Consider the following 12,645-nt stretch of genomic DNA (forward strand, 5'->3'; position numbering starts at 1 on the left):
AATGGTAACCCCCAGGATGTTGATGGTGGGGGGATTCAGCGATGGTAATGCTGTTGAACGTCAAAGGGAGATGGTTACATTCTCTCTTGTTGGAGATGGTCATTGCCTGGTACTTATGTGGTGTGAATGTTACTTGCCACTTAGCAGCCCAAGTCTGAATGTTGTCCAGGTCTTGCTGCTTCTGGACACGGACTCCTTCAGTATCCGAGATGTCCCGAATTTGTCCTTTTATGAAACCTTGGTCAGGACTCACTTGGAATATTGTATCCAGTCTTGGTCTCCTCACATGATGGGTGATATTGAGGCTTTGGAAAGGGTACAGAGGAGAGACATTCGACGAATTCCCAGTATAAGACATCTTGGTTATCAAGTTAGACTAAAAGAGTTGGGACCCTACACCTTAGAGAAACCTAGACTGAGGGGTGATCCGATTGAGGTTCATAAATAATGAAGGGTCCAATTTAGCATGGGAGGGGAGTCATAACTTGATGTTGTCAAAGGCCAGATGGCACCCGGATCACATTAAATATCATTTTCAATGGTGGGTTAAAGTACCAGGATGGCCGAGTGGTTAAGGCGTTGGACTTAAGATCCAATAGACATGTGTCTGCGTGGGTTCAAACTCCACTCCTGGTATTTGTGCTCACAAAATGTTACTTTTTCTTTCCCTGACTTTTGCGTTGCACCATCATCTCTTCTGTCATTTCATCACTCTTGCCTTCCAACTGATCACAGCTTCCTATTATTTGATCTGCCCCAGCACCGTTCCTTGGCTCTGCGCTTGCGTATAAACTGGTAAATCTTTAACTTAATCTCCTCTGTACCCTGACAATGATCTTCTCATCCTTCCTGGATTGTGGTTCCTCACAGGATCTGCTACCTCTCCGACTCCCCTCCAGGTAACTGAAGGCCCTGAGCCTTGGTCTCGCTTTATACGCTAGCTGGTAGTTGATTCCTTGCAGGTCTGCCACCGCTCAGGAGAAGCTCAAGACCCAGATCAAGCAAAGTATCAAGATGAATGTTAACAAAGGCTGCCTGGTGCAGAGCAAGGGACAGGGAGCCTCCGGCTCCTTCAAAATCAGCAAGAAGGAAAACCCAGGGAAAAGTGGGAAAGAAGGTGAAGAAACCAGCAGACAAGAAATCTTCAGTGAAGAAACCAGCAGACAAGAAAGTGACAACAAAGAAAGTAACAGCCAAGAAAATGAGCAGCAAGGCGGCGGCAACGCCAAATAAGGCGGTGAAGAAAGCAGCGCTTCAGAAAAAGTCACCTGCGAAGAAGGTCAAAAAAGGCAAGAGTGCGGCGGGCGCTGAAGAAAGTGCAGACATGGAAGAGCAAGGTCAAGCCGAAAGCAGCGAAGGCTCAGAAAGCAGGGTCTGGAAAGAAGTGAAAGAGCGCGGGAAACTTGTAAACATCTGAACACAAAGGCTCTTCTCAGAGCCACCCACATCTCTCAGGAAAGAGCTGATCCCCTGATCAAATGATCCCTGTCCCGGCCCCGCCTGCAGATTCCACATGGAAATGATTTGGAGTAAATCCAGGATCCCTGGTGACTCGCTGACATCCCCTCCACCCAGCCCTTTCCCCACTCTCTGTAATAAAACCGTAATATCCGGCCCTCACTCTGACTGGGGATGTGTTCGGTGCAGTCTCAGTTCACAAATTCAGGGGGAGAGTTTGTAAGACAGTAACACTGGCGGAGAAACCCCACCTCACAACTCAAACCCCAACACATGAGTTTCTCCAATTCAGCTGGAGTCGGGTGACAACAGGAGCTGGGATAGGCTGTGATCGGGAATGTTAGGAATGGATTTGTTCAGGGAGGAATGTACCTGGAATCTCCGAATATAATAGTTCCTTATTTCCCCAGATGACACATTCTGCAGTGAGAGTGAAACGTCTCGTCACTGCTTCACATTTACTAATTGTTTGGTTCTAGATGAATAATGAGTCAGAGAGTAATGACAGGATCTGAAGCCTCTCTCACACCAGCCCTTGAATGACTCAGTGTGAAGTGTCCAATGTGTGAAACTGCTGCCAGGGTTTGTCAATCTGAACAGTTTCAGCTCAGTTACTGGGGGCCTGGAATCCCCGCAGTTTGACTCTGTCTCTGATTGGTCACCCGCTTCTCAATCCAATTCTTAACCAATAGGAGAATCACATATAAGTAAATCAAAGTTCTCATTGGCTTAGATTTTCCAATTGGAAAAAGCCTGGTATTCCAGAGCAGGAAGGAATTGAAGTGATGGAAAATTTCAATTTTCAGGCAACAATTTTAAAATCTCTCATTTTATGTTCTGTTTTACTGTATTTACCGTCACAAAATCCTGACGCGATTTTAGGAATCGTTTTCATTTGTCAATCTGTTAACTGTAAGCGGCGGGAGGAAGGTCCGGTTCAGCAATTTAAAACGGGACAAATATCAGCTTCCTCTCTGTGAAAGGAACAAATTAGCGACTAACCGCTTCTCACAGGCTTCTCGGGGACTGACAGAAACGAGCGGTTTCTGATCTTTTCTCCTGAAAGAGGCGGATAATGCTGCAGGGAGCAATGAACTGCCCTTCACTTTCTGGCTGCTAATACACCCCTGACTTTAAACAGTTCAAACAGCGACTGATGCTTCTGCCGGAAAATGAGCAGATTCACCAGAATGATCCCGGTCCATCATGGCCAAAGACATCCAGCTGGCCCGCCGCATCCGCGGGGAACGCACCTAAAACCCAGCTTCAGTAACAAGTGTAACAAGGGCTCTTTTCAGAGCCACCAAATCAGCAAAGGAAAGAGCTGCCATCTCTGTTCATCATCAAACCCATTAGATTGGAGGGGCGGTCACATGGTTTCTGTTTTGTCACATCACTTTCCCGAAAGGCCTGTCGGACTGAGAGCTGATCTGGAATTTAGAAAGCAGCATTACCGGAGACTCATTGCTGCTCAGCACAATCTCAACCCCGCTCCTGGGATCCGTTAGCTGGAATTTGGGGAAAAGAAATGGATCCCAGTTTTATTTGGAAGGCATTAATGGAGCCGGGTCCATTCACATGAGGGTTATTTACAAACATTACCCAATGAGTTCACTAATATTTGAATTCATTGGAGATCAGTACACAGGATATGTAAGGCAGCTCGGTCACTCTGACTGAAACCGCCAGTTCCCCGGCGCTGCAGACCCTGACACTGCGGGGAGAGAATCCCCGACTCTATCCCGCCGCCGGGGGAAACAGACAGCTCTGTGTCCGGACAATAGGGAGGGCCGGGGGGAAGGCACATCTGAAAGCGCTGCAATGGACTCAGCTCCTGTGTGTGAACAACTCTCACTGATTCCGTCCTCTGGGAACAGTGCGGTCTAAACAGATCAGGTTAGGAGAGAAACACACAGCCCGAGAATGGCCTCTTTCTTCCTGCATTTACTCTGTTCTGGGAGCAGATTCTCATTGAGAAGCGGTGCTCAGATCACCAGAGAGAAAAAAAAAACACAATTCAAACTGTCTAAATGAAAAACAGAGAATTAACCCGGACACTTCCATTATTAAATTAATTCATCAGCTCCGAACCAGTTCTCGTTAAGTTACCGGGATAATCTCGGGATTTATCAAATCGAAGGCAGCGGGATTTATTAAATTGTTGATTCTGACACCCTGTAGTTCAGTTCTTCACTGAACTGGAGGGGGAGATGTGTGAGCAGAGAAACAGAGCGAAATCCAGAGAGGGAACTGAAAACACACCTGCACAGATGTGAAACAGGTCAATCCACTGTTACAATAACTCCATCACTGATTCCCTCCTGACAGTAACCAGTCCTTTCACAGAGACTGTGGGTGGCTCTGAAAAGAGCCTTTGGTTTATCAGATGACATTTTGGCCGCTTTAGTTTTTCTGGGAGCTCTGAGCGCTGGTTTTCTTGGGCAGCAGCACGGCCTGGATATTAGGCAGCACCCCGCCCTGAGTGATAGTCACCGCTCCCAGCAGCTTGTTGAGCTCCTCGTCGTTGCGGACGGCCAGTTGCAGGTGTCTGGGGATGATGCAGCTCTTCTTGTCCCGGGCTGCATTACCAGCCAGCTCGAGGATTTCAGCGGTCAGATACTCGAGCACAGCAGGCAGATAGACCGGGGCTCCGGCACCCACACGCTCAGCATAGTTACCCTTTCTCAGGAGCCTGTGAACACGGCCCACTGGGAACTGCAGGCCAGCCCGGGAGGAGCGAGACTTGGCCTTGGCCCGAGCTTTCCCGCCGGTCTTTCCTTTTCCAGACATTTCCACAATCTCACAAATACTTTCACAAAGAATGAATAATTTCCTTCGCATTAATAGCACATCGCAGGCAGTTAGAATGGCTGAGCGGTCTCCATTGGAGGCGTGGGTTCGAATCCCCCTTCTGACAAGTTGTGTTCTGATTGAACTGGAGGCGTTTGGGAGCAGCGGTGAAGAGCAAAGAGAAAGCAGGAAAAAACATGGACAAGCAAAATAACAATAGACCCAAAGATGTTGCATCAAAACATGAGAGTAAGAGGCAACTTCGCAAACAGCAGGGCACAGAAAAGATCAAAAATGTAACTTTTGTATCGGGGTGCCAATATCCTGAATGAATACTTTACTGTTTTCCCGAATGAGAGGGTGATGCAGATATTGTTATTAAGGAGGAGGAGTGTGAAGTATTGGACGTGATAACTTAAGGAGAGAGGAAGTCTTAATGGGATGAGCATCCTTGAATGTGGATAAATCATCAGGACCAGATGAAATGTACCACAGGCTGTTGAAAGAAGCCAGGGAAGAAATAGTGGAAGGTCTGACCATCATTTTCCAATCCCTCACTGGATACAGGTGTGGTGCCAGAGGATTGGAGGTCTTGTTGTGTTGCAATAAAAGCAAAATACGAGGCAGATCAAGCATGGCTGATCCTTTATTTGCCACCAAGATCCAGAAGAAACTCGTCGATTTCTTCTGGGGCAAGAGGAAACACTGGGTCTCTGCCGCGGTCCTGAGTCTCCCGATCGAGGAGGGCGGTCAGTCGCTGGTGTGCGTCCGCACCCAGTCTGCGACTCTCCGCCTTCGGACCCTGCAGAGATACCTGTACGTCGAGCGTCCTCCCAGATGGTGTGCGCTGGCGACGTATTTTTTCCGCCAGTGTCACTGCCTTCAAGACTACACGCAGCTCCCGGTAGAGTCCGTTAGCCGCGCCTCTCTGAGGGAGTTGCCTGTCTTTTACCGGGATCTTTTCCGAGTCTGGAACATGGTCGCCTCCAGTCAGGGCGCTCCCCCGCCGGCGGAGGAGAGCACCTCGGCTGCCCGGGCGGCCAACTCCGGGGACGATCCGGCGGGCGGGGGAGTAGCCGAAACCCCCGGGACGTCCCTCACTGCGGGTGGCGAGGGGGCTCGGGAGTGCGGAGTGATCCCGGCCGAGCTGACCCCCGCTCGGCCGCAACTGCTCATCGGACCCAGGCCCCGAAACCCTCCTCGGGAGCCGGTCCCGCACAACCCGAGCCGCCTCTCGGAAATGCCCTCCGTGCCATTCCAATCGGCGCGGAGGGGTTTCCTGTACGGGCTGCTCCTGCACACTCTCCACTTCCTCGCTCTCGTCAGTCGGCCGGACACGCCCTGGCGGTCCGCGTTCCCATCTGGCGGCGAGGGGAAACCCCGATGGAGGTCTCTCTACGCGGGAGTCATCCCCCTTTACATCGGGGACCTGGGGTGGAGGGTGCTGCACAGAGCAGTCCCGTGCAATAGGCTTTTAAGTAGGTTCACGGACTCCCAGGCCACCTGTACTTTCTGCGGCCTGGACGAGTCCGTGTTCCACATTTATACGGAGTGTGCGAGGTTGCAGCCCCTCTTTGAGTATCTGAAGGGGCTGCTCCTCAAATTCTGGCTGCACTTCAGTCCCACGCTCCTGATCTTTGGGCACCCGGTGCGGAGGGGCTTGGGCCGGGAGGAGGATCTCCTCGTTGGTCTGCTCCTGGGCCTGGCCAAGGTGGCAATTCACAGGTCCAGGTTGCGGGCCGTCGGGGGGTCCGTCCTCCCCGATTGCCTGCCCCTCTTCCGCGGTTACGTTCGCGCCCGGGTGTCACTGGAAAAGGAGCATGCGGTGTCTGCCGGTATGCTTGAGGCCTTCCGCGACCGGTGGGCACTGCAGGGACTGGAGTGCATTGTCGACGCCGAGAATGGCATTTTAATTTGAGTTTTTTGTTTATTTATCTGGTTTTAATAAAGTTATTTTAAAAATATAAGTGTGTATATAATGGGGGCCTGAGGAATAAAGGCCCCCTCGACATATAAAATATATATAAAGAAAAAAAAATGGCTGATCCTTTCGAGTAGAGAAACAGGGCTGAATTCCCTGAACCAGTGCGACAGCTTTCCGAATAGAAGGAGCCTATACACACCTGATGGGTTCCACTTAAACAAAAGAACTGGAGGTGTTGACGGTCAGAACAGATAAAATGTGGAGGAGTGTTTGAAGCAGATGCTGTGTGGTTACTGTAGTTGTACTATGGAGTTATTTCAAGGAGGTGGTTCTGAATGTAATGGACCAACGTGGACCCGTCCAAGGCAAAGGTTCTAAGCTTCCCTGTGGTCCAGCCTGGTTGAATGGAACTGAAGCAAACAAATCATCCAGAAGTAGAAAAGAAATATAAGGCCATGAAAGCACAGAATTCAGATGGATGCAATACCAGACGGTATGGCAAGAGTGTAAAACAGCAACAGACTGGTGAATAAAACTTTCCCATTGAATAAGACAAGAGAAGAGAAGGGTAATAATAGTGTCAGAGGTGAGTTGTGACACTATTCACATTCCACCTTGATCTGAATAGGACTGTTGAAGGGAGTGATTGAGAAGAATAGAGGAGAAATGAAAAGAAAGGAGAAATAAACAAAAGGTCTTTTGATTTTAGAATGCTTGTTTTTGGAAATGACAGACTGTAAAGTGTGTGTGTCAGAAGATATAGAGTGAAGTTGGGTATGACAAGATCACAGGAAAGTTGTGCCCTGAGACAAGGTGTATGTTAACAGGAAAGCTGCTTTCTTTTGCACAATATGTATTTTATTCATATAATTTGTGCAATTACATTGCAAAGCAGTTCAAATTTAATATTACATAAGGTACAATACAGATCAGTTTCCTTCAATAATGTCCATGATGTATCTCACAATCCCTGCCTGCACAGGTTATATTTACAGTATTTACATTACACATCAAACATTCTCTGGTGCAAACAGTCCGAGGGGTTTTACACGGGTTCCAGCCCCTCACTGTACTATGGCCTACTAGGGCCTCAGACTGCAGCCTTTCCCCATTGAGTCTCCATGGTGGCTTCCCCAAGCTTTAATGCCGTCCCACAGCACATAGTCTTGGACGTTGCAATGTGCCAGTCTGCAACACTCGGTCATGGACAGCTCTTTGCACTGGAATACCTGTCCCACGGCCGGGCTCGTTCTCAATAGAGATCATTTCAAATGAACATTTCCTAAATCCGTGCTGTCTCTCTCACAATAAAGAGAACAGGATGTCTAGCAGATTCAGTGTGAGACAATAACACTGCCGGGTAAAGGCCGCTTTCCAACTCCAATCTTAACACAGGAGATTCCCCAAACAGCTGCAGTAAGGTGTTTGAAAACTGCTGGAAGTGGATGTGTGTGGAAATGGTGATGTTACTGAGGAGGTTTCTTAGTATAGAATGGACTGTGTTTAGGTGGGAATATTACTGAGTGTTAATTGCATCGGGACCATATTTAAAAGCTCCGGCTTTCTGGAAAGCCTTGACTATGAAGGCCGAGTCTGGAAGGGTTTGTGTGGAGTGCTGGGTTTCGGTTCTACTGTAAATAAAGGGTTTGAAATTGGCAGCCCAGAGGAAACTGGAGATGGAGCTGAAAGATAAGGGGCCGTTCTCTCTCTGTCTGTCACTCTGGGTGTCTCCTCCATCTAGCTCTCTGTTTAATCTTCACTCTTGTCTCCTCCCCTCCCTGCTCTCACTCTGCCTTTCTCAGCCAGGTCCGGGTGGCCTGTATAAAAAGGAGCCTGACAGAATCAGTCTCTTTTATTGTGCACTGATTTGAGGCAAGAATCAACATGTCTGCCAGTAAACAAGAGGATGCTCCAGGCTGGCAGCATGTTAGAATCCATGAGGAAAGGCATCATCACCCTCATCGACAAGTGGAAGGGGGAGAGGACAGAAATCAGAAATTGGTGGCCCAATTTCTGCTTAATGCTGACGACAAGATTCTGTCAAAAGACATAGCCAGTCGATTCAAGTCTGCTCTGGAGTTGGTGATTCACCCTGATCAGACCTATACTGTACCAGGCAGGACAATCTCTGATAGCTCTGCGCTACTCAGGGATATGATCACCTATGTACGGGACAGGAGGGTGGACACCTGCCTCATCAGCCTGGACCAGGAGAAGGCTTTTGACAGGATATCGCACACTTACATGATGGATGTGCATTCCAAAATGGGGTTTGGGGAGGGAATCTGCAATTGGATCAAACTACTCTACACAAACATCAGTAGTGCAGTCTCAATCAATGGATGGGAATCAGAAAGTTTCCCGATCAAATCTGGAGTCATACAGGGCTGTCCTCTCTCCCCAGTCTTGTTTGTTTGCAGTATTGAACCCTTTGCTGAGTCTATTAGGAAGAATGCGAGCATCAGAGGGGTGACAATCCCAGGCAGCGGAGGCACTCAGGTTGAAACCTCCCTGTACATGGATGACGTCGCCATTTTATGCTCGGATCCACTGTCTGTGCGCAGACTGATGAGCATCTGCGACCAGCTCGAACTGGCCTCGGGAGCCAATGTTAAACACGGCAAGAGCAAGGCCATGTTCTTTGGGAACTCGGCTGACCGATCCTTTGTCCCCTTCACCGTTTGGTCAGACTACCTGAAGGTGCTGGGGATATGGTTTGGAAGGGCTGGAACGTGCACCAAAACCTGGAAGGAGCGAGTAGCCAGGGTACAACATAAGCTGAGCATGTGGGAGCAGCGATCTCTCTCCATTATGGGTAAGAACCTGGTCATCAGGTGCAAGGCGCTCACATTGCTGTACGTGGTGCAGGTCTGGCCCATACCGCATTCCTGCGCTGTGGCGATCACCTGAGCCATTTTCCGCTTCATCTGGGGATCCAAAATGGTCCGAGTCCGGAGGGACACGATGTTCAAACCTCTGGATATGGGCGGGAAAAATGTACCCAACGTCGCCCTCATCCTTATGGCTACCTTTGTGTGCGGCTGCATCAAGCTGTGTGTAGATTCCCAGTTTGCAAACTTCAAGTGTCACTACGTGCTGAGGTTCTATCTGTCCCCGATGTTGCAAAGGATGGGCCTGGTCATATTGCCACGGAATGCTCCATCCAGTTGGACTGTGCCATACTGCCTATCCTTCATGGAAAAGTTTCTGTGGAAAAACACCTTTGACCACCAATCCATCAGGCAGTGGTCTGCACGGAATATCCTCAAGGCCCTACGGGAAAAGGAGATGGTGGATCCTGTCGGATGGTCCCCTGAGCGGTAGTCCAAAGTCATTTGGCAGAATGCCTCATCACCAGAACTTTCAAACAAGCACCAAGATGTAGCCTGGCTGATGGTGAGAAGAGCCCTCCCCGTCAGATCCTTCCTGCACACCCGAAGTCTCACCCCATCCACACGCGGCCCTCGAGGTGGCTGTGGTGGAAAAGAGACGTTGCCCACCTCTTTCTGGAATGTGTCTTTGCAAAGCAGGTGTGGAAGAGATGCAGTGGTTTTTGTCGAGGTTCATCCCAAGCAGCTCTGTAGCACAGGAGTCTGTGCTCTACGGGCTGTTCCCAGGGACGCACACCGAGATAAACATCAACTGTTGCTGGAGGACTATCAATTCGTTGAAAGATGCTCTTTGGTCTGCCGAAAATTGCTGGTCTTCCAGCACAAAGAGTTGTCCATGATCGAATGTTGCAGACTGACACATCCAAGGTCCAGGACTACGTGCTGAGGGACGCACTAAAGCTTGGGGCAGCCGCAGCAAAGGCTCAATGGGGAAAGACAACTGTGTAAGGCCCCCCCACCAAGCTGAACTGAGGGGCTGGATCCATGGGAAACCCTTCGAACTGTTGCCAGAAAATATTTGTTTGCTGTAAAATGTACATGGCATGACAATGAAATGGAAGGGTTGTGAGGCAACTCACTCCTGTATTGAAGGAAACTGATCTCCTTTGCACTCTTTGCATTGTTTGACTTGATGCTTTTTGGAACTGTTTTGTAATGTATTTTTTTTTACAGATTTTTATGAATAAAGTATATTTTGGAAGTTAATAAAAGAAAGTCTGGCAGAGGTAAAGGAGGGAAAGGACTGGGCAAAGGCGGAGAAAAGCGACACCGCAAAGTGCTTCCTGATAATATCCAGGGCATCACCAAACCAGCAATCCGCCGCCTGGCTCGCATTGGCGGGGTCAAGCGGATCTCGGGTTTGATCGATGAGGAGACTCGCGGGGTGTTGAAGGTTTTCCTGGAGAATGTGATCAGGGATGTGGTCACCTACACTGAGCACGCCAAGCGCAAGACGGTCACTGCCATGGATGTGGTGTACGCTCTGAAACGGCAGGGCCGCACTCTCTACGGATTCAGCGGCTGAACAACTCGACCCTTTCCAGCAAACACAACAAAGGCTCTTCCAAGAGCCACCCACCGCCTCACAGAGAGAGCAGTGACCTGGAAACGGGAGCTGGGATAGGCTGTTTAGAACTGTCTGGAATAAATCTGTGCTGTGTTCGAGAAACAAAACTAGAATCCCCAAATTTGACATTTCATTTGTAGCAAGGATGTGCAGTGGATTTGATTTTCTAAACGGGCTGTGTAAACAGTGCCCAAGACTCTACAGTTAGTTATTTCCCCAGTCGACACATACCCTCAGTGAAAAGACACATCACTCCTCCAGAATCACTCATTGTTTTCATAGAATTTCAAAATGATTTCGCTGCAATGAGGGAATCCGGGAGTTTTGCAGCAGCCGTTGAATCGGTCACTCGAACCAGACCCACTTGTGATGTTATTTCTCCCGAGACGGTGTTTCCTGCACTGAAACTGACAGGGTTTGTGAAAATGATCAGTTTCAGCTCAATCATTCAGGGACCTGGAATTCCCGCAGTTTGAGCCCGCGCTATCCAGAGCCCACTTCTGATTGGTCACCCTCTTCCCATTCGCATGTCTTAACCAATTGCCGAGCCTCGAATTAGAAAATACAGCAAATCATTGGCTTAAAATGTCGTCCTGGCAGAAAGGTTGAATTCAAAAAAGCCGCCAATTTCAGTGTTGGGCAGAATCGAATGACTCAACGAATCTCAATAACGAATTGGCAGCACATTTTATACTTTCCCCGATTTTCCTTTCCATCGATTGGGGTGCTAATTCACTCGGGTGCGTTTGCTAATACTAACTGTAATCCTCAGATCCATTTAACATTTCAGTAATCCTATTAAATACGAAAGGAATTTTATGATTGAATTTCCATTGGAAGATATTGAATTAGCACCCCGATCGATGGAAAGGAAAATCGGGCAGAGGATAAAATGTGCTGCCAATTCGTTATTGTGATTTGTTTATATAACTGACCAGGACTGACTTCACCCGAACGCAGCTACTAGCTCCCACCTCACTGACCGCTCTCCCCCCTCTGCAACTCGCTTTCTCCCCCTCCTCCCTACTGGCGAAATTCCGCACTCTGGCTGTTCGCTCTCCGCACTCCCACCCCCCACCCTATCCCAGCCCAGCCCACAGCTGCTAGCTCTGGTCGTGACACTCACTCCCACATTTCTTCACCAGGCGCCACCTGTAGAAGCAGGAGGGCCTCAAGGAGTGACGGGGCGACGTAGGAGTGAGTGGCTGAGAGGAGGGAAGCGGCACGGCCTGGAGCGAGTGGCCAGACAGTGGGGTGGTGCGAAGCGAGGAACAACTGGCCAGGGGAGTGGGGGGGTGGGGGAGCAGCGAGGTCTGGAGCGAGTGGCTGAGGGGGGGAATCGTCGAGGCCTGGAGTGAGTTGCCGAGGGGGGAGAGCTACAGCTTCAAAATCTCCCATTCAGCCACTTCCTCCAGCCAAGTGGTGGGGGGATGGGGTGGCTAGATACCCAATGACGCTTTATCACGCATGCACGAAGATGGATTTGTTGCGGAAATGTGATGATTTGGCGCTGCAAAATGACATCATCCCGTGCACGCGCCTCTCAATCCTGGCAAGATGTCAAAAATCACTGTGATTTTTTGGTCTTTTCAGTGCACTCCTCTTTCTTTAGTTGCCTCTTACTCGAATGTATTGAAGAAACATCTTTGGGTCCATTTTCATTTTACTTGCCAATATTCTTCCATGTTCTCCCTTCACCGCTGCTCCCAAATCCCTCCAGTTCAGTCAAAACACAATTTCGCAGAATTGGGATTTGAACACACGCCTCCAGAAAACACTACGACCTGAACACAGCCCCTTAGACCACTCGGCTATCCTAACTGCTTCATGTTTATGACAAAAGCTGAGAAATTATCCATTCTTTGTGAAAGTATTTGTGAGATTGTGGAAATGTCTGGAAGAGGAAAGCTCGGTCCAAGGCCAAGTCTCGCTCCTCCCGGGCTGGACTGCAGTTCCTGGTGGGCCATGATCACAGGCTCCTGAGAAAGGGTAACTATGCTGAGCGTGTGGTTGCC

General features: G+C 49.3%; 1 non-coding gene across 1 annotated transcript; it reads left to right on the forward strand.

The window, feature by feature from the left end:
* Window positions 1-553: 553 nt before the first annotated feature.
* On the forward strand, window positions 554-636 carry trnal-uaa (transfer RNA leucine (anticodon UAA)). Its single transcript has one exon. It is a non-coding gene; the product is annotated as a tRNA-Leu (tRNA).
* Window positions 637-12,645: the final 12,009 nt, after the last annotated feature.

This window comes from Heterodontus francisci, unplaced genomic scaffold (assembly GCF_036365525.1).
Source record: "Heterodontus francisci isolate sHetFra1 unplaced genomic scaffold, sHetFra1.hap1 HAP1_SCAFFOLD_43, whole genome shotgun sequence".
Lineage (NCBI taxonomy): Eukaryota > Metazoa > Chordata > Chondrichthyes > Heterodontiformes > Heterodontidae > Heterodontus > Heterodontus francisci.